The following is a 20605-nucleotide window of genomic DNA, read 5'->3' on the forward strand; positions in this document are numbered from 1 at the left end:
AGATGGCCTTGCAGTTCGCCCGGCGGTCGGTTCGCGGCGAAGTTTGCTCGTTCACGATTCGCCAAACCGGCGGACTTCTGGCACTGTTCGCGTGAAAGAACTTTGACCCATGATGACACATACATCATGGGGTACAGGACAGCCAATTGAGACATTTCAGCACATGGACAATTGGACATACCCCTTACCTTATAAATAGACCTGATCTGGCGGCCATTTTACATTCTGTCTTTTGTCAGTGTAGGGACAGGATGCTGTGTGGAGCAGGGACAGTCAGTTTAATCACTAGCTATTACTATTAGGTCCACAAAAGTCCTTTTAAAGTGGTTGTAAACTCTTACAAACCACTTTGACCTACAGGTAAGCCTAGATTAAGGCTTACCTGTAGGTCCAAGAAATATCTCCTAAACCTATATGGTTTAGGAGATATTTACAAAAATACAGGCACCGCTGTCTACGGCGCACAGGCGCACTGAGCAGGCCGCAGGTCACGGCGATATGCCGCTCATGTCGGCTCCCGTGCACATGTGCGGGAGTGACGTCATCGCGGCTCCGGCGAATCACATCGCCGGAGCAGCGAGACCCGGAAGTCACTCCGGGATACATGGCAGCGGTGAAGATGAAGAAGGAGGACCACTTCGGGGGATTCGTTCTCAGGTAAGTTATTCACAATGAGCTAGTATGCTATGCATACTAGGTCATTATGCCTCTGCCTTGCAGGTTGCATTTTTTTTAAAGTGCCTTTATTTTCTCTTTAAGGACTGGTATAGGTGTACAGTAAATAGGGTTGTAATACACTTAGAATATACTTTCTTTGAAATATACAAAGTATATTCTGGTGCACTGCTGCCGACTGCTGTGCTGCTGAGTGCACTGCTGACCGATTCTGCAGCTGTGTCAGGTCACCTTGAGGCGAGGTGACAGGTGCACACCGTAGGGATCAGGAGTGCACCGCAAGGTTGTAGACCCTACGACTGACTGCTGCAGACGGGGGACAGATCCCACTGGGGTTAGAGCGTGAGATTCCCTGGGGCGCGGAGTCTAAGAGCCAGCAGGTGTTCACCAGCGCCTCTAGTGGTGAGGATGGACTTGGCTGCAACTGGCTCCAGGTCGCGACCCCCAGGCTCCCCCAGCTCACACCCACAGTAGGCAACAGGAGGATAGGGATGGTGAGGGACAAAGTCAAGGTCGGGGCCACAAGCAGACAAGAATAGTCGGGTACACGCCAAAAGGTCAGGATCACAGGCAAACAGGGATAGTCAAGACACGCCAACGTCGGTAACGGAAAACAGAAGCAGAGCACACGGCAGGAAACGGGAAGCTAACACACAAAGGAATACACAATGGCTGATCAGCATTGATGGCCTGCAGTGCACAGGTTAATATAGGGCTCCCTGATAGGGCCTGGGGTGGAGCCATGCTTAGAGGAGAGGTTATAAAAACCACCAGGTGGAAGTGGCTGGCCTTATAGTCTGAACACATGAGGGGAGGTAAGCAAACACAGGAAGATCACTGCATAACCATGACAAGCTGTATTTTGTCAGTGTAGGGACAGGATGCTGTGTGGAGCAGGGACAGTCAGTTTAATCACTAGCTATTACTATTAAGTCCACAAAAGTCCTTTTAAGGACTGGTATAGGTGTACAGTATAAAGGATTGTACACGTATAATATACTTTCTTTCAAATATAGAAAGCCTATTATACTTGACTGCTGAGCTGAGTGCTGACCGATTCTGCAGCTGTCTTTTATCAGTGTAGGGACTGAGGGACAGTCTGCAAATCACTAGCTACTAGGTCCACAAAGGTCCTTTTAAGGACTGGTATAGGTGTACATTATATAGGGTTGTACAAGTATAATATACTTTCTTTTAAATATAGAAAGCATATTATAGTGCACTGCACTGCTGTGCTGCTGACCAATTCTGCAGCTGTCGTTTCTAGCAGGGACAGTCTGCAATTAACTAGCTAGTAGCTAGCTACTATTAGGTCCACAAAGGTCCTTTTAAAGACTGGTATAGGTGTACTATTTGGTGTGCAGTATATAGGGGTGTAATACACGTATAAAATACTTGCAAATATAGAAAGCATATTATAGTGCATTTCCACTGTGCAGCATTGTGACTGCTGAGCAGTTCTGCAGTGATACTACAAAGAGTGAAAAACGCAATTAAAAAAAAAAGTATTATAACTGGTGTGACAGACCAGTGGCCCCCCAAAACAACCGATTGAAGCGGGGTGTTATATACCTTCTTCCACATGCATACTGCACTTCTCTAGAGACTTTTGTCACAGGGTCATTTAAAAAATGACAGGCAGAGGAAGAGGCAGGCCCTTCCCCAGGGGTAGGGCAGGAGCAACAGGCTTGAGCCAAAGTGGGAAATTGCAGAAGGTGCGTTCGATTACGTCAAAAAACGCACCCGACTTGGTTGAGTGGCTCACTCAGCCTTCCTCTTCTGCACCCTCATCATCCTCTTGATCTGCACCCTCTTCTTCACTCTCTGCTGTGTCCACCCCCAAAGACACTACCACCAACTTCACCACCATATACCCTCCGCTTGAGTCACAGGAATTATTTTCCGATTCATCACAAGACATTGCCGATGCGCAGCCACTCTTGGCATTGGATCAGGAAGAGGAGGTAGCAACAACCGCCACTCAGCAGTCTGACGACAGTACCCAGATCAGCCCATGAAGGAGGTTGGTCCCCGGTGTTGCTGCCTACTCTGAGATCTGTAATTATAGCAGGGGGGAAGGTGACATAGATGATGACGTGTCTAGTGATGTCACGTGGGTGCCCACAAGAGAGGAAGAGGAGGGGAGTTCAGAGGGAGATATGGACCAGCAGATAGGGAGGAGAAGCAGGGGGAACTTAGATTCCACAGGGGGAACAAAGCAGACTGCTAATTTATCAGGAGCGAGGCATCAGCCATGTACAGTCACATCTGGCACTCCCAGGACACCAGCACATGGCTCCGCAGTGTGGGCTTTTTTTAACATGTCCCCTGCTGACAATAGTGTTGCCATCTGCAATCTTTGCAGTCAACGCATAAGTCGCGGTAAGCCCAACACTCACCAAGGGACGACCGCCTTAAGAAGGCACATGAGCTGCCATCACCAAGCCCAGTGGGAGCAACGGAACCCACAAAGCCACACTCCAGGCTCTCACCGTCCAGCCTCGTCTTTTACTTCTCCTTCTCCTCTCTCCTCACAATTGTCCTCCACTCCACCTTACATCATGCTGTCCTAACGCTTTATTGGAAAAAGGCAGGCTTCCCGGGCTAAATGTTTGAGCGTAAAAAAATTATGACGCCGCATGACCCTCTTGCCCAAAGGTTGATGGCTGGCTTGTCAGAACTGATAGCCCACTAACTACTGCCGTATAAACTAGTGGACTCGGAGGCCTTTCAAAAATTTGTGGCCATTGGAACACCACAATGGAAGGTCCCAGGAAGGAAGTATTTCTCACAGAAGGGCATCCCAGAGCTATATGGCCATGTTCAGCGGTAAGTGAATGTATCTCTGGCACACATTGTCAGTGCCAAGATACATCTGACCACAGACACGTGGTCTAGCAAACATGGGCAGAGAAGGTATATAACTTTTACTGCCCACTGGGTGAACGTTCTGACGGTCGTCAAGCATGTAACCCGTGGCACCCGTGTAGATCTGGTTTTACCGCCAGGGATTGAATGCAGGCCTGACTCTTCTTCTCCCCCTCCTACTCCATCCTCCTCCCTCTCCTCCTCAGCTGACTCCTCCTTTTCCGCTGCTAGCGCCTCTTCCGCTGCGCCACCCCAGATCCCAAGAACCTATTCGACATGCCAGGTGAGACGTTGCCATGCTGTGCTGCATCTGTTGTGCCTGGAAGCCAAGAGCCACACTGGCTCTGCACTCCTTTCAGCTTTGCGTTCACAGGCAGATCAGTGGCTAACACCGCTCAATTTGACAGCTGGTAAAGTGGTGTGTGACAACGGTGCTGTGCTGCTTAGTGCATTGAAACAGGGCAAAATAACACACATGCCATGCATGGCACACGTCTTAATCTTGGCCGTGCAGCGATTCGTTGTTAAACACCCTGGGGTCCAGGACATCTTGCGGCAGGCAAGGAAAATCTCTGCCCATTTCAGAAGATCTTACACGGCCATGGCTCGTCTTGCTGACATTCAGTGGCGACACAATCTGCTGTTCAGACGTCTTATTTGCGATTGCCCGACGCGATCGAACTCAACCTTCTATATGCTTGATAGGCTGATCCAGCAGAAACGTGCAGTTAATGAATACCTGTACGAACTCTGTGGCAGAACAGGTTCTGGGGAGCTTGGTTTTTTTCACGCGCGATGCATGCAGACTTCTGTGGCCATTTGATGAGATCACCAAACTGGTCAGTCGCAGCCATGGTGCCATCAGTGACATTGTACCTTATGCCTTCTTTATGGAGCATGCATTGTGTCATGTCATTGATCAAGCCATGGAGGAGCAGGAAGATGAGGACGTCGTAATGCTGGATGAATTCCCAGGTGGGGCTACTCTATCTGAGACAAGTCAACAACAGGAGTCTGAAGAGGAGTCAGAGGAGGATGGTGCCGGGGCGGATGAGGAGGAGCAAGAAGAGCATGCTTTAAACCTTTCTGGGATCCCTGTTGTGCGTGGATGGGGAGAGGAGAACGAGGAGGACGACATTATCCTGGATGAGGAGCAGGAGCCAGGCCACCACACCGCTTCCAGTTTAGTGCAAATAGGGGCCTTCATGCTCCAGTGTTTTAACAGGGACCCCCGTATAAAAAGCATAAGGGTTAAGGACCAGTACTGGGTGGCAATGTACTTAACCACTTGCTTACTGGGCACTTAAACCCCCATCCTGCCCAGACCAATTTTCAGCTTTCAGCGCTGATGCACTTTGAATGACAATTGCGCGGCCATACAACACTGTACCCAACTGCTGGGCATGGATATGTGGCACTGGGGTGCAGCACTGTCGTTGAGGCAGATTGTGGGTACTGATAGGTGGCACTGTGGGCACTGATGGGTGGCACTGTGGGCACTGATGGGTGGCACAATGGGCACTGATGGGTGGCACTGATGGGGGGCACTTTTTTATTATTTTGGCGGCACTGGCAGGGGGCAGGTGGGCACTGATAAGCTGGCCATGATCGGGACTGATGTCCCGATCACGGCCGCCGGTGATCGCCTTTTTTTTTTCTCCTCGCACTGTCAGTGCGAGGAGGAAAAATAGCCGATTACCGGCTCTGTTGTGTCACATTATCAGCTGACAACTGATCACGTGGTAAGGGGTTGGGATCGACCCCTTGCTCCGATCCGTGATCAGGCGAGTCTCATAGACTCGCTGATCACAGAGCGTCCCGGCAAAGCAGGTCCGCGCTGTAGCCATCATTCGGCTATAGCGCGGATCTCAAGCGGTTAAACCCCCGGTACAAACACAAAATGGCGGAAATGTTACCCCCGTCACAGAGGGCTGTCAGAATGGAGCACTTACAGGCCTTGCTTCGAGAAATGCTGCATTCTGCTTTTGCGTGCGCTGGCAGAGGAGGAATTCCCACTCCCAGAGAAAGAATTGCAGATACCAATCCAACAGCACCTGCAAGAAGAGGGTGGTTTGAAGATGTGTTGGTGACTTCTGATATGAGGTCATTCTTTCAGCCGACCCATCAACAGGTCTCATCCGGATCCAGCATCAGAGAACGCCTAGACTGACAGGTATCCAACTACATCGGGTTAACGGCTGATGTAGACGCTCTGAGAAGTGATGAACCCCTGGACTACTGGGTGGGCAGGCTTGATCTCTGGCCAGAGTTTTCCCAATTTGCAATGGAACTGTTGGCTTGCCCCTCGTCCAGTGTCCTGTCCGAAAGGACGTTCAGCGCAGCAGGGGGGATCATGACCGATAAGCGCACTCACCTAGCTCACGACAGTGTTGACTACCTCACATTTATAAAAATGAATGAGGCATGGATCTCGGAGGAATTTAACACATGTGACCAGTAGACCATGTATATGCATAACTCTATAAATGATTTATTTAATCGAGCACACTGACCTTTTTTCTACCTTTGTCTCACTTTCTTGTACAAAAAAAGCACACGTACTATATGCCCGTACCCTCCTGTTTGAAGAGGTTGAGCGGTGTCATATTTTTGGGTCCCGCAGCGAGTTGCTGGTATCAGTGCTGGTGCCAGTGCTCTCTATCTCGGTGCTGGTGTCAGTGCTCTCTATCTCGGTGCTGGTGTCAGTGTTCTCACGGTGCTGGTGTCAGTGCTCTCTATCATGGTGCTGGTGTCATTGCTCTCTATCTCAGTGCTGGTGTCAGTGCTCTCTCTCTATCTCGGTGCTGGTGTCAGTGCTCTCGAGGTGGTGGTGTCAGTGCTCTCATAGTGGTGGTGTCAGTGCTCTCACGGTGGTGTCAGTGCTCTCTATCATGGTGCTGGTGTCAGTGCTCTCTATCTCGGTGCTGGTGTCAGTGCTCTCTATCTTGGTACTGGTGTCAGTGCTCAGTCTCTATCACGGTGCTGGTGTCAGTGCTCAGTCTCTATCGCAGTGCTGGTTTCAGACAGTGAGGGAAATAGCAGCGGAGAAGCCAATCAGCAGGCAGTGCCAGCACTATGGCTGAGGATCAGTACTGGACTGGCACCTCCGGACCACCACAGTGGAGCCCTGCATAGGTGGGGGTAAGGGCTGGGCAGAGGGAGGGGCTCAAGCACAGGTTGGCACACTGGGACACTGGGACACTGGCACAGGACTACGCTGCCCTGACTGTGGCACTGATCATCTCCTGCACCCCCTTCATAGCCTGCCATGACCTTGCCTCTCCTCCATGGCCTTCATGCGCTCCTGAATTGTCAAAATTTCACAGATAAAAAAAGAATGCTTGTCGTTGTCGATCTCAGATTCACTTAATACTTTTGTTATGTCAGTGTCTATGTTGTGGGACGATGTGTGCACAGCTCGTAAGTAGTTTATGGCTGAAAATATGACCTGCAGGTTTTTAAGGTTTGCCTGCCATTAAAGTCAATGGGGTCCACCGCGAACCTTGTGGTTCACAAACTTTTGGCCACGTTCGTGGTTTGCTTCGTGAAACGTCCTGTCAGAAGTTCGTCCATCACTATTAAAAGCATTAGATGTCAGTAGCATTTAGATAATATAGATAAGCATTGGTGGTCAATGACAATTATTAAATACTCATTGAATACTTGTCCTGCCCTTCTGCCGCTATTGTGACATGACTGCTGAACTACTGTCAACCAGGAGATCCCTCTGCCTGGCAGTGCTGCTATTGGTTCCGATTTTGAATGTTCCAGTGCTCCTCTCCAGGACATGGTCTGACTCTATTGATCTCCAAAGATTTTGATAAAATCCTGGAACGGACCCACGGGATCCAAGATTATTAGGGAACACGCTATGAACTTATTTTATTTTATACATTTATGTATTTAATTTTGTACACCTTTATAAAGTAAACTTATGCTTTTCAAAGAGAACATTCACTTTGCTAAGTGAACAGTCCCTATTCCTTAGTGAGGCTGGGTTCACACTTGTACGACATTGGGAGCTCATGTCGCATGATGTGTGAAAATCAAAGTTTAATTAAGCTAATAGAGAGACTGTCTGAGAAAAAATATTAGAGTCCTTAAAAAAACAACATAACGAGAGCTAGGAAAGTAGCAGTATCCATAATGTTATTTCTTTTCTGGATCTTATAATCTAAAGTTTATGTAAACCTTTACGATTAATTTATCTTGTTTTCCCTCTTTTGTCTGTTAAATATGTAATTTCTTTTCTCTGTTGATACTGCCAGAAATCCAGTGCTATCCTGTTCACTTTGCAGTCCTATCTCAGGAATTGTTCTAAGCTATCAAGTAATACCTCTAGACAGCTGCTTCACAGGCTGTTCACATTATGTGTGCATGCCCAATGTCAGCTGGCCATCAAAAAGCCTACTTAAAGGAAAACCTGAATCACTGTCAGTGCCTACTAGATTTTAGCAAGTTCCTTTTGAACCCACCTGTACTCTATTGTATGCTTCTTAGTCCCCAATACAGCTTATTCCTGACCTGTCTTTGGATTCTTTCTTCTCTATACTACAGTGCTTGCTTGCACGTCTGTCTCTGAATTCTGCTTATGAGTTTGTACTGCACAGCCCATTAGCCACTGACCTTTGTCAGCTCCGTTAGTTTGCTACAGCATCCGACTAGTCAAATGCTTTACCCAGTCTTTTCTGAGATGTTGCTGTAGACTTCCAGCTGTGTTCCTGCTAGAAGAGGCCTAAAAGAAGCAGTTCTCTTTATCTTGCCTGAACATCTTTTTTTTTTAAACAGGAACAGGCCACAAAACTTACTTTATTGAATCAAGATTGTTATTCATACCTGAACTGGTTAGAAATGCAGTAGGGGAAAAGATTTTTTTTTTTTTTTTTTTTGTAAACAACTAAAGCCATATAACAACAAACTTTGAGTTGGTGCATTCTGAAAAAAACTATCAAATCCATCCATACAAAATTGATTTTTGTTTACTAGAACTCTAATAGAAGCATCTCAAAATCATTTCAAATGCAAGTTGAATTATTGGATTTAATGTGTCTACCAACCATTAATAAAAAAAAAAAAAAAAAAATAGTAAAAAAAATAAAATAAAAGAAGAATGATAATATCCATACATCAATAAAATGTGGAATTAGTTCTACTCTCTCACTCGCTTACTTTCTTACAAATTTTTTTTAACAACACACTTGCAGGATGTGTGGCCATTTTCTTCTATTTCAGTTTTCCAGATATTTTAAACCAACCTTAGCAACACTGATTATTTCCTCGCCTATCTGTCCTCTGATTTTCCTTTCTAGTTTTCTTTAAAATTTATGTAAACACTAACAATGTCCTTCATTATTTGCCCTCTTTTGCCCTGTTAATTATATCAAAGCATTAAAAGCATTTTTAATCTTTTGGACAAGCACTAAACATACCTGCTGTTCTTGTTAGCAATTGTGGGCTATCCTATGTCCTGTGCACATGCCCTGTTATCTTAATGAGAGTAATTAGCCCTACCTGTTCTTATCTTGAACTACAGAAAAATTATTCTGCATGTAGAGATGAGGACAGGGGAGGGCTTTAGTTTTTTTTTTTTTGGTGAGAGACAGTTGGGCAGGGCTGATACCATTTCTTATGAATTTCAGTCCACAACATCTTGTGTATTGTCATCCCATGACCAGACTTAGAAGCTTAGTACATAAACATAAACAGTACTGTAGGTCTTTTTTTTCATGGGCCTGGGCACTACATTTGATTTTCATATTGCCCATATTACAGCATTATAGTTATTTTCTGTGTTTAGTCTATCTTCAATTTACTGCTTGCTTTGTTTCTTTTTCTGTAAAAACTATTGCAGAAAAGTGGAATCACTACAAGTTGAAAAGACTAGTGAAATGACTGCAAAATTGAAAGGTCAAAAACTCAAGAGAAATTACAATTTATGCATGTTGTTTACTTTAAGTCTGGAAAGAATGATAACAAAACACAGGATTAAAGAAGAAGGAATAAAAAACCCTACAATGTATAATGAACAATACTTTATGTGTTTTACTAAATCATCAATACTTCTAACAATAAAGTAAAAATGTGTTCAAAATGTGTGTAATGCAGAAACATAAATATATAAATCCATATTATCAGAAACACTAAATGAATGTGCATCCAAATTTCGTCATGATTTTCAAACTTGAATACCACCTGTGCACTATTTTTGAGTCTACACACCTTGGAACTGACCTCTGATAAGAAAAAAACGGTCTAAACAGGTTGTTTTTGACAGTAAATTACTTCATGTCTCCACAAATAAAATCCATTAAACGTGTTACCGGCCTAAAAAGAAATAAAGCTTAACATAAAGCCATTGGAGCTAGAGCCTGGAGTTATGCCACGTACACACGATCGGATTTTCCCATGGGAAATGTTGGATGTCAGGCTGTTGGCAGAAAATCCGACCACGTGTATGCTCCATCGGACATTTATTGTCGGACTTTCCACCAACAAATGTTGGCTAGCATGTCCTCAGATTTTCTGCCAACAAATGTGTGTTGTCAATTTTTCTGATCGCGTGTACACAAGTCTGTCGGAGAAAAGTCCAAAGTACAAATGTGCATGCTCGGAATCAAGTAAGAGCTGGAAGCGCTTGGTCTTGTAAAACTAGCGTTCATAATGGAGATATCACATTCGTGATGTGGCAAATTATGAAATCTCTGAATGCAGCGCATTCTCTTTTTCTTTATAATGGTATAATAATGAAGCTGCTTTGCTGCTGATATTCACAGAGTTCTGACAAACATATTTCTTTTTTTTTTCTAGTGATTTCAAGAATAATATTTTATTTTTTGTGGGTTTTTTTCTAGTGATCTCCAGAATAATATTTTTTATTTTTTAAAATGTTTTCTATTGATCTCCAGGATACTATCTTTTTCAGTTTTTTTTCTAGTGATCTCCAGAATCTTTTTTTTTTAGTTTTGTGAGTCAAGTTTCCAGAACACCATTATTGTCTTGTATTTTTTTTTTACTTCAAAGATACAACTATGTTGGTGTCCCTTGTTAATTGGACATTGTATTTTTGAAATGTACCTGCCTACTCACAAGCAAACTGTCCTTTTTAAAGTAAAAGCCAAGTATTTGTCAAAACAAAGATTTTTAATTTAATAGGGAGCACAAGGTCATAACAAATCAAAGAGGTAGGCAACGATGGAGACACAGTTGGAATTGGTGAAGCCTTTGTACCCCAGGGCAGACATGAATTATTTGACTGTCCAAATTGGTAACCTGATGAGTCCATTTAATAGGGAGCACAATACGGTCCAGGATTCTGAGAAATCGGGAACAGCAGCAGATGACATATATGTCCTGAGGCTGTGGTGTTCCAACAGCCTGCGTTTTTGCCAGACCAGACAAAACCTAGGCCATCACTCTCAACACTTCCTTCCAGACTTCCTTCCATGGTGCTGTGGTGGGTGGGGTGGCTGTATTGTTAGTGGAAGTGGTGGAGGAGCATGGTCCAACTCACAGAGGTGTGTTTGATGATGGGTGAGTTTGCCCCTTGTCCCCTTGTTTAGGGCCTGCAGAATTATTTTCTCGCATATAGTGTGTTGGGCCTCCTTCATCTGTTTTAATTTATTGGCTGTGAAGCATCTAAATGCCTCCTGGCCATCTGGGGCCATGCTAATTGCTGCTGTAGCATGTCGAAGGAAAGAAGCCGTGGCCTCCTCCAGGTTCCTTGTCTTCCTGGACCTTTTTGGTGAAGGGCGGAGGGGAGCAATCTGTGATTTAGTCAGGCTGCTTGGCATGGCCTCCTCTTGGCTGAGGCTGAGACTTTCCTGTGTATGAAAATCTGAGGGATAAATCTGAAATGAGGGGAAGCTCTGCTGATTTTATAATCCAATCATGTGCAAGCTAAAATGCTGTTTTTTTCTTTGCCTTGCATGTCCCCCTCGGATCTACAACAACTGCACTTCCAAGTGCACTTTCAGTGCAATTTCCGGTGCACTTTGCACTTGTAGTTTGCACTTGCAGTGCAAAGTGGATTTTTCTTTCGTATATAACACCCACTGTGTGTTTTGTGGCTTTATCAAAATAGATGTAGGGGAAAGACACACATTTTAGGCATGGGATAGTGAGGGAAATTTAAATCCCAATTTGTGTGCATCTTTAAAATTTGGCTTTTAGAAGGCTGATGAAGGCAAGATCAACACAGCTTTGACATACTAATGTTTCATATGGCCTTCACTTTAGCAAAGTCGAACTTTGTAAGTTCCTGAGTTGAGGATATGTATGTTATTGTTTTAAACATACCTGTTTAGCCCCAAAAAAGGCAAATTTATGTCAAACTTACATGTTATACACCAAAATGTTGGTTTGTTCCCAAACTGTTTATAACACACATGTTTTATACTCAACAATGTGTTGCTTCTTATTTCAATGCTCAATACCAGTTTATGGGGGTTATTTACGAAAGGCAAATCCACTTTGCACTACAAGTGCAAGCTACAAGTGCAAAGCGCACTTGAAATTGCACTGAAAGTCCACTTTGAAGTGCAGTCGCTGTAGATCTGAGGGGGACATGCAAGGAAAATGAGAAACAGAATTTTAGTTTGCACATGATTGGATGATAAAATCAGCACTGCAGAGCTTCCCCTCATTTTAGATATGCCCCTCAGATTTACAGCACTGCACTTCTAAATGCACTTTCAGTGTAACTTCAAGTGCACTTTGTACTTGCAGTTTGCACTTGTAGTGAAAAGTGGATTTGCCTTTTTTGTAAATAACCCCCTATGTGTTGGTGTAGTTACAGTGATAATGGGGGTTATTTACTGAAGGAAAATCCACTTTGCACTACAAATGCACTCTCAGTGCTGTAAAATGTGCTAAAATCAGGCCATTTTAGGGACTCCAAGTAATTAATTCATGAAGTTGAAAAGGATGAATATTTTTATCATTAATGCATTACACACATTAACAACAATAACATTGTGTGTGTGTAACATAATAGGTAGCTGAAGAAGCGATTGTTACCTCATGTATCAAATAAGTTACGTTTGCATTATTGAAGAAAATGGACAAAATTAAAAGGCCATTTGAGGACCTAGGAAACAGATAAGAAACACAAAGAGTAATTCAAATTAAATATGAGTTTAGTTTTTACAAAAAAATGTATTCCACATCCGCAAGATTTTGTTGAAAAGCAATCCCCCCCCCCACCCATGAAATAATCTACATAGTTTTGCCTGACTTCGCTGGCGCTTTGGGGGGGGCAAGCCAGGATGGGCACTTTCGAGTGCCGTCAGTGCTGCAGGTTCTGATGAAAAGTTGGTCTCAGTTGCAACTGAGGCCAGATAGCTGGCTGCATTCTTTGGAAGGCAGTTGTGCAGAATGCAGCAGCTCAACACAATGCGGTTTATATTCGGCCAGGTTGATGGACGTAAGGAAGAGCCTGAATCGGCTGGCCATTATGCCAAAGGTATTCTCCACCACTCTTCTGGCACATGCCAGCTGTTAATTAAAAGCACTCTGTATTTCCTCATGGGGAACGGCCTCATCAGATGTTTCCCCAGAGCAAAGGCCTCATGCGTGAAAACACAAAATTGAGGCCCTCAACATTCTCCTCTGGAGGTGGCGACTCCAAGGTGACATTTTGTATTCGCCGGTAAAACTCCATCTGGGCAATCACTCCTCCGTCAGAGTTTCGGCCACTCTTCCCAATGTCCAGGTAGATGAATTCTTAATTGCCCGTCACCACCGCCAACATCACTATACTACTAAACCCCTCATAATTATAGTAGTACGACCCAGAGTTGGGTGGTTGGACAATCCTTACTTGCTTCCCATCGATAGGACCACCACAATTGGGAAAGTCCCACTGGTGGATAAACTGGGAAGCCACAGTTTGCTATTCCTGTGGGTTGGAAGGAAACAAGAAAAAAATAATTAGTACTTTTGCACATAACATTGCAAGCAGATTGGACACAAACATTCTTGGCCAACACAAGTATAACATTTTTTGAAATGAGTATTTAAAGACAAAAGTATAAGGTCAACTTATCAGATTCTTCAACCCCTCTGGTGGCCCATTGGAAAAATGTTATGGTGGGGGAGATGGGTAGATGTTTTGGACATGTAACCCTCTCTAATTCATTGAGAGCTGAATGCATAAATAATGTATGTTAATTTGGCCAGCCCCTCCTTACTTAAACTATTGGCAGCCCACTGGACAGGTAAGAAATGTCATAATCCAAAATTATGAATGCACACTGTCCAAATTGAAGCACATTTTTACATTCTGCAATTACCTATCAAGATAATAGGAGAACAAACTTTAAACAGTACCATTTCAAAGTATTCATGCAGGCACTTGCACAACATGTTTTGGTGAATTCATCCTTAAATCTGATCACAAAAGAGGTAGGTATAGTGTGTAGGAGTTTGGCAAAGTCAGCAGATAGAGTATTGGTATCAGTTGACTTAGCAGTTGGGTGGGAGGGAGGGTTCCAAATGAGTTTGGGTCCTAAAAAAAACTCTTGGGCTCTGCCTGAATTTAAGGACAACAATAACACTTGGACACATTTTAGGGGGTGTTTAGGGTAAATACTATAATGGAGCAGACAAAATACATTGTCACTAGGTTAGGTAAGTCACTAGGCTAGGTGAGTACTGGCCCAGGATAGCATGCTGGGGAGGTTAGTGAAGGCAAATATGCATGAAGGACAAAAAAGGACCATTAAAAGCTTACAGCATGCATGAGGACAAAGAGAACATTCACAGAATAGTATAAAATGGTAATTATGGAATGAAGAAACAAATACAATACATTAGCAAACATTACATACATAGAATGTGATGTTAAAGGATAAAACTTACCTGAACAAAGTCCTTCAGCAGGACTTGTATGATGGCAGAACAGGTCTCTGGAATAATGATTCCCAGAACCTGGGAGGAGATCCCAGTCGTGAACTTGAGGTCCTGGAGACTTCTCCCGGTCGCTGCAAGGTGGCGACAAGTCTTTGTTCAGGAGAGAAGGCTTGCCGCATGCAGGTGTCCTGCTTTGTAATATAAGGGGACAGCAAAGCCAATAGATGGTGAAAGACAGGGTCCATCATCCAGAGATAATTCCTGAAATCATCAGAATTATTCTCCTGGAGCTCCCACAGCAAAGGCATATGACAGAATTGAAAGACAAAAAGGGATACCGACACTCAAAATATATTATCTATAGGTGTCCTGCAGTCAAACAAATCCCTTAATTAGGGAAAAACTCTGTAACAAGAAATGGATTGCGCTAACTACCGAAAAATATCTATCGAAATAATTATTTTACCACTGTGCTCCAATACAATGTGCAACATTAATAATACCACCAGTGCTTTATAGCAAACAATACAATTAAATACTTTCAATGCCTGAAACAATTCTCAAATACCACAATAGTGATAGTTCATATGTGACATTAATTCCAAAATATTAATGGATTCAAATATATTCCCTTCATTACAGTCCAAGGTGAAAAAGAAAATTCATTTGTGAATGATCAAACGCTCCTATTTATTCACAAGTGATTCCAGCCAGCACAGCAAAAATTCAACCTTTGTGCCACCACCAACTTGCAAAATGGCCACTCACCAGATACCAATAGAAGCCCACCTTTAGTTCAGTAAACGGATAACCACTCCTTTTCATATGATCTCTCTCCAGATAGTACTCCGCTGATTATTCAAGCTCATAAGAAGACATATAAAACCATCATAGTGTAATATTTCTTAACTTATTTATTAAAAATTATTTAAAAATTTGCACTCACATATTACAGTGTCAATAAGCCATCACTAAGCTCATCCAGCCATGTATGCAGGGTACGCTTAGACCAACATGTATGTCCCAATAGGTAACCTCTCTATCTATGTATTCCAAGCCTCGGTCCCCTGTTGCCGGTGCACGCGTTGTGTACAATCCCAGCAGCCTCTACACGTTTTTCAGTCTCATTTGCGTCATCAGGAAGCTATGACAGAATTGTTCACGATTAAGAAATCAATTCTTGGTTCAAGAACTCTTCCTCCCCCTGTTCATGGACTGGACTTGGGTCAAAGCGATAACTCAAGCCCAACAATAGATCTCTCCGATTAGAACGCAACATGGCTAGTAAATGAACAGCTGCTCAGAACGAACTGACAGAATGCACTGAAAATCAGAAAGGACCTGACAAGCATGACCTGAAAATCTGAAATGACTGGACAAGCACACACTGAAAATCAGACGTGAACTATAAATAGAACGCATGGAAAAACAGAAACGACCGGACAAGCACACACTGAAAAACAGATACGAACCAACAAGCACAACCTGAAAAGCAGAAAAAAAACTGAAAAGCACGAGGCTGAAAATCGTGAATCGTTACTCACCAAACTTCTACTAACTTGAGATAAACATGAGATTAGCAGGAAGAGCCCAAAGGGTGACGCATGACTATTGAACTTCCTTTCTATCGGCTCGTATGTCTAGAATAAATGCACAAGAAAAAATGTGATAATAAGAGATAGGTAAGGGAAGAAGCGTGTGTCTCAGTCCCGATATATTATATACACCGCAACTACTTATAGCTCAAGGGACTTTGTGAGTCACATCACAGAAAAATATTTTTTATAAAAACATATTTATTGTTTACAGAAGTAATTCACACATATCAAACATGAGTATCATAATATATCGACAGTAAAAGTACACACATCACACTACTGTATACAAATTTGGAATAACCTTGCATGAACCAGATTTATCTATGCTAATATCCATTGGCAAATATGAGTAATAGTGCTGAAATTCTCAATGTATTTCACAAGAAAAACTTGCTTCCTCAGGAGAAGCACTCAGACATATCTGGAGATAAAAAAACACATATGAAAAGAAAAATTGAAGGGGGGGGGGGGGGCGGAAAGAGAAAGGGAAGGGGAAATTAGAAGAGAAAAAATTATATATTTTCTATTCCCAGGGAGCTGAGGAGCCCGACACAAAATGATCTAGCCGGGGCGTGGCCGGAAGCCGAGGTGGATGGACGCACTGGAGAAGAGCTCCGTGTATCCCCGTCTCTATCCACCTACATCCGCGCTCAGGATCGTCCGCCGAGGCCCTAAAAAGGCTCATCCTGAGTGGGGAAGCCGCCCGGCTCGGTTTGCGGGCGGAATTTTCGCTCCACGGCGCTCTCATCATCCGCGGCCTAGTGCACGGCCGGCGCCACAGCGGGAGTCCCGTCGCCGCCATCTTGCGGCCTACATCCTCCGTCAGGCCCTGCTGGATTCGGGCTCCATCGGACAGGCTGGCACATCTGCCCACCGCACGACCACCGCGCGTACCGGAGGCGGAGCACACCGACGGCGAAAAAACCTACAGCGGATTGTCAGGCGGAGAGGCAGCACTTCAATCTCCTGGTGAGCTCCGGTGGCCATCTTGCTACACCCAGGGCCTAAGGTGAGGAGACACCCTGGGAGTTTATTGTTTCAGTTACCCCCGCTGGCCTGGCTCTGAACCCTGAACACACAGGCAGGGCACCAGACCCCTGTCTCCCCCCCCACCACTACCTTCAGCTGAACACTGAGGCTCTAGCCTGGCTGGCGGCCATGTTGGGACTCCCGAGGCCTTTTCAGTGAGCACTGCTCCTATCTCCTTCCCTGATTCCTCAACTTCACCAGTTTATCCTACCCCTCTGGAATCCTCTTCCTTACCTAGGGGCCCCACGTCACCCTCTACACCCGGGTGGTCCCTCTACCTCATGTGCTTCATCCTATGCTGTGGGGGCCGCACATCTGGCCCCATAGGATGAGAGCCATGTAACTATTATATGTCAACCTAAGCCGCCTTCCTACTCCCCCTACAACGTATAACCAGCATCTTTACAACGGGGGACAGCACTACTGTCTGACATCTAGTCCAAACGCCTCATGGTGAAATACGGGCCAAAACATCCCACTCAGTCTCAATCTCCAGACCTGCGACCTTCACAGACACTTGATCGCTTTCTGAGCAGACCTACATCCCCTTCCCCACCATTGACAGCCACCCTGCCCACACAAACGCCTTCTCAAGCTGTGGCGCAAAACACTTGTCAGCCTTCCTCGGACGCCACACCAGAAACAATGGCCGCCCCTGTCACGGTAGAAGTCCTTGATGACAAACTTAAGGCCCTCCTGCAAGATCTGACCAGAAACGTCTCTAAAGAAATGGGAAAACTTGCACATGAACTGCGGGGAGAGTTGGCTCAAATCGGTGAGCGCACCGATGTCTTGGAAACGAAGTTTGATGATCTGATACAATACGTTCACGTCTTGGAAGAGGACAATACTGGCTTGAAACAATCAATTTCCCAGCTTCAATCCCAGCAAGAGGACTTGGAGAACAGGGAACGCCGTCAAAATTTACGTATCAGAGGCGTGCCGGAGACCGTTAGCGAGGGAGAGATTAGACCTTATCTTCTCAGCTTGTTCAATGTGGTGGCCCCCCGGATTCCGGACATTGACTGGAGACTGGATAGGGCACACAGATCCCTGGCCCCTAAACCCCCGGCAGGTGCCAACCCCAGAGATATTATAGTACGCTTTCATTACTATGATAGTAAAGAAGCTTTAACAGTGGCTACCCGCAAAAAATCCCGCTTAGAGTTTAAGGGGGCGAAGATACAGATTTTCAGCGATCTATCCCCGATCACACTTGCCAAACGTAGAAGCTTCCGACCAGTGACCACGCATCTACAGAATCATCAACTCCCGTACCGATGGGGTTTCCCCTTCCGCCTGTCAGCCTCAAAAGATGGAATTCAATACTCCATGAGAGACTTGCAAGAAAGCGAAGCATTTATCCGCAGCCTTGGTCTTCCACCGATTCCAGATGAAGACCCCACTCCTCTTCCCATGACGCCTAAACCCACTTCCATCCCAGGACGGCTCTGGACTCCCGCTCGGCAGAAGTCACAGAAGAACTTTTCTACCCCTCAACGCTCTCCGTTTGCCAGACATCCTCCTTGAGATGGACCCATCCCCCACACCCTGGTTGGGATTGGCTTCGGCCCATGTGTCACCATGTTTCCCCTGTCCTGGGGTTAGCCTTGCCCGTAACTATGGGTTTTCATCACTCATATGGACTAGAGTTAAGTTAAATTGCTTTTTCTTTGGCTATCTTTAGACGCTGATGGAAGGCGGCGAGGGGAACCACTCCAGATGAGATGGAACCCCTTGTGTGCCTCCTTTTGTTCCGCGGCCTTGGCCGTGGACTCCTGGGTGGTTTTTACCCCCATGCTCTTTTTCTCCAGTTTTTTCTTTTTTTTTTCTTGTTATAGGCCTTTTTTTGGCCTATTTGCTATTTTGGACTTACATTGCTCAAGGTTTTGTGTAGCCTTTTTCCTTATAGTTGATGTTATATGCATACGTCTGCTTTTATCCCACAGGATACACCATGGTATATATTGCTTAGTTAATTCATACGGGTATTTTTGGTCAATACGTATTTGTTATGCTTACATTGCACTAATGCCAATCCATCAAGATGGCTTTAAGGGTTCTTACTTATAATGTTAAAGGCTTGAACTCTATCCACAAGCGCTGGTTGGCTCTGAAAGAGTTCAAATCTTCTGCTGCAGACATAGTCCTGGTCCAGGAGACTCATTTCCGCCCCGGGGGTTCTCTTAAATTTGCTGCTAAACACTTTCCAAATTCTTTTCTGGCTTCTGACCCCTCTGGCAAAGCAGGGGTTGCAATCCTGATTAAGAAATCCTGCCCGCTAAGGGTAAAATCTTCGTTTATAGACCCCCGTGGTAGATATATCCTCCTGGACTGCGAATATCTCTCACGCTCTCTCACTGTGATTAATGTATACGCTCCTAACTCGGGCCAAATCCAATTTCTTTCTGACTTATTGGACAGCTTAGGCAAATACGCTCAACCCTTCATGATCGTAGGGGGGGATTTCAACATGATCATGTCTCCTAGGAGAGACAGACAGACACTTTTTCCCTCCAATCCCTCATCTAAAGTGGAACGTCAGTCCACCGCATTTCGCAAACTAATCAGAGCCCATAACCTGTTGGAAATATGGAGAATCAAACACCCCACTAGCAGACAATTTTCTTTTTTTTTTCCCCCACATAAGATGTACTTCAGACTTGACCACCTTTTTATAACAGCACCTTTACTGACATCGGCGGTGGCGTCGGAGCTAAACCCCATTACATGGTCGGATCATGCCTCGGTTCAGCTTGACTTGGCACTTGCCTGCTCCATGCCGAGAACCTGTCATTGGAGACTCAATGACTTTCTCCTCTGCAACCCCATTGTCGAGGCTCAACTGTCCCAAAATCTATCAGAATTCTTTCAACTGAATGAGGGCTCAGTGGCGGAGGTGTCTACTCTATGGGAAGCCCACAAGGCGTTTTTTAGAGGTGCGTGCATCTCTGCTGGCTCCCGCTTAAAACGGGACTCGGCAGCCCAGAGACAAGACTTCCTCTTGCAGCTCCGTAAGGCTGAAGATTTGCTTTTGGCTCCCCCTACGGTAAACCGCCTACGCACAGTCACAACCCTCCGTGAACGTTTGAGATCACTAGATATGCAAAAATGTTCTAGGGCCCTAATTTGGGCAAAGCAGAAATTTTATGAGTTCGCTAACAAGCCCCATCAGATGCTAGTAAACAAGCTTAAACCGCGTCCTTTTCAATCTTATCGTGAACTCCTCCTTCAGGCCGACGGCTCCCCGACCCATTGTCCTTTGACGATGTCCAAAGTTTTTGGCTTATTTTACGACAAACTGTATAACTGTTTAGCTTCTGACCCTGAACACTTATTCACTCAAGAGGCTTTTGATTCTTTTTGTTCCCCTTTAAAGTTGCCTAAACTATCACCGTCACAGGTAGCCACCCTTAATGCAGATATCTCGACAGAAGAGTTAGCGGCAGTAGTAAAAGACCTGCCCTTACATAAGTCTCCTGGGCCTGATGGTCTTCCATATCAATATTACAAGACTTTTCTTCCCATTCTCAGTCCCCACCTATTAAAGCTCTACTCCTCCTTACAAAAAGGGGTCACTCCACATT

Source organism: Lithobates pipiens, unplaced genomic scaffold (assembly GCF_037356315.1).
Source record: "Lithobates pipiens isolate NorthernLeopardFrog02 unplaced genomic scaffold, aLitPip1_a1.2 Scaffold_13, whole genome shotgun sequence".
In the NCBI taxonomy this organism is placed as follows: Eukaryota; Metazoa; Chordata; class Amphibia; order Anura; family Ranidae; genus Lithobates; species Lithobates pipiens.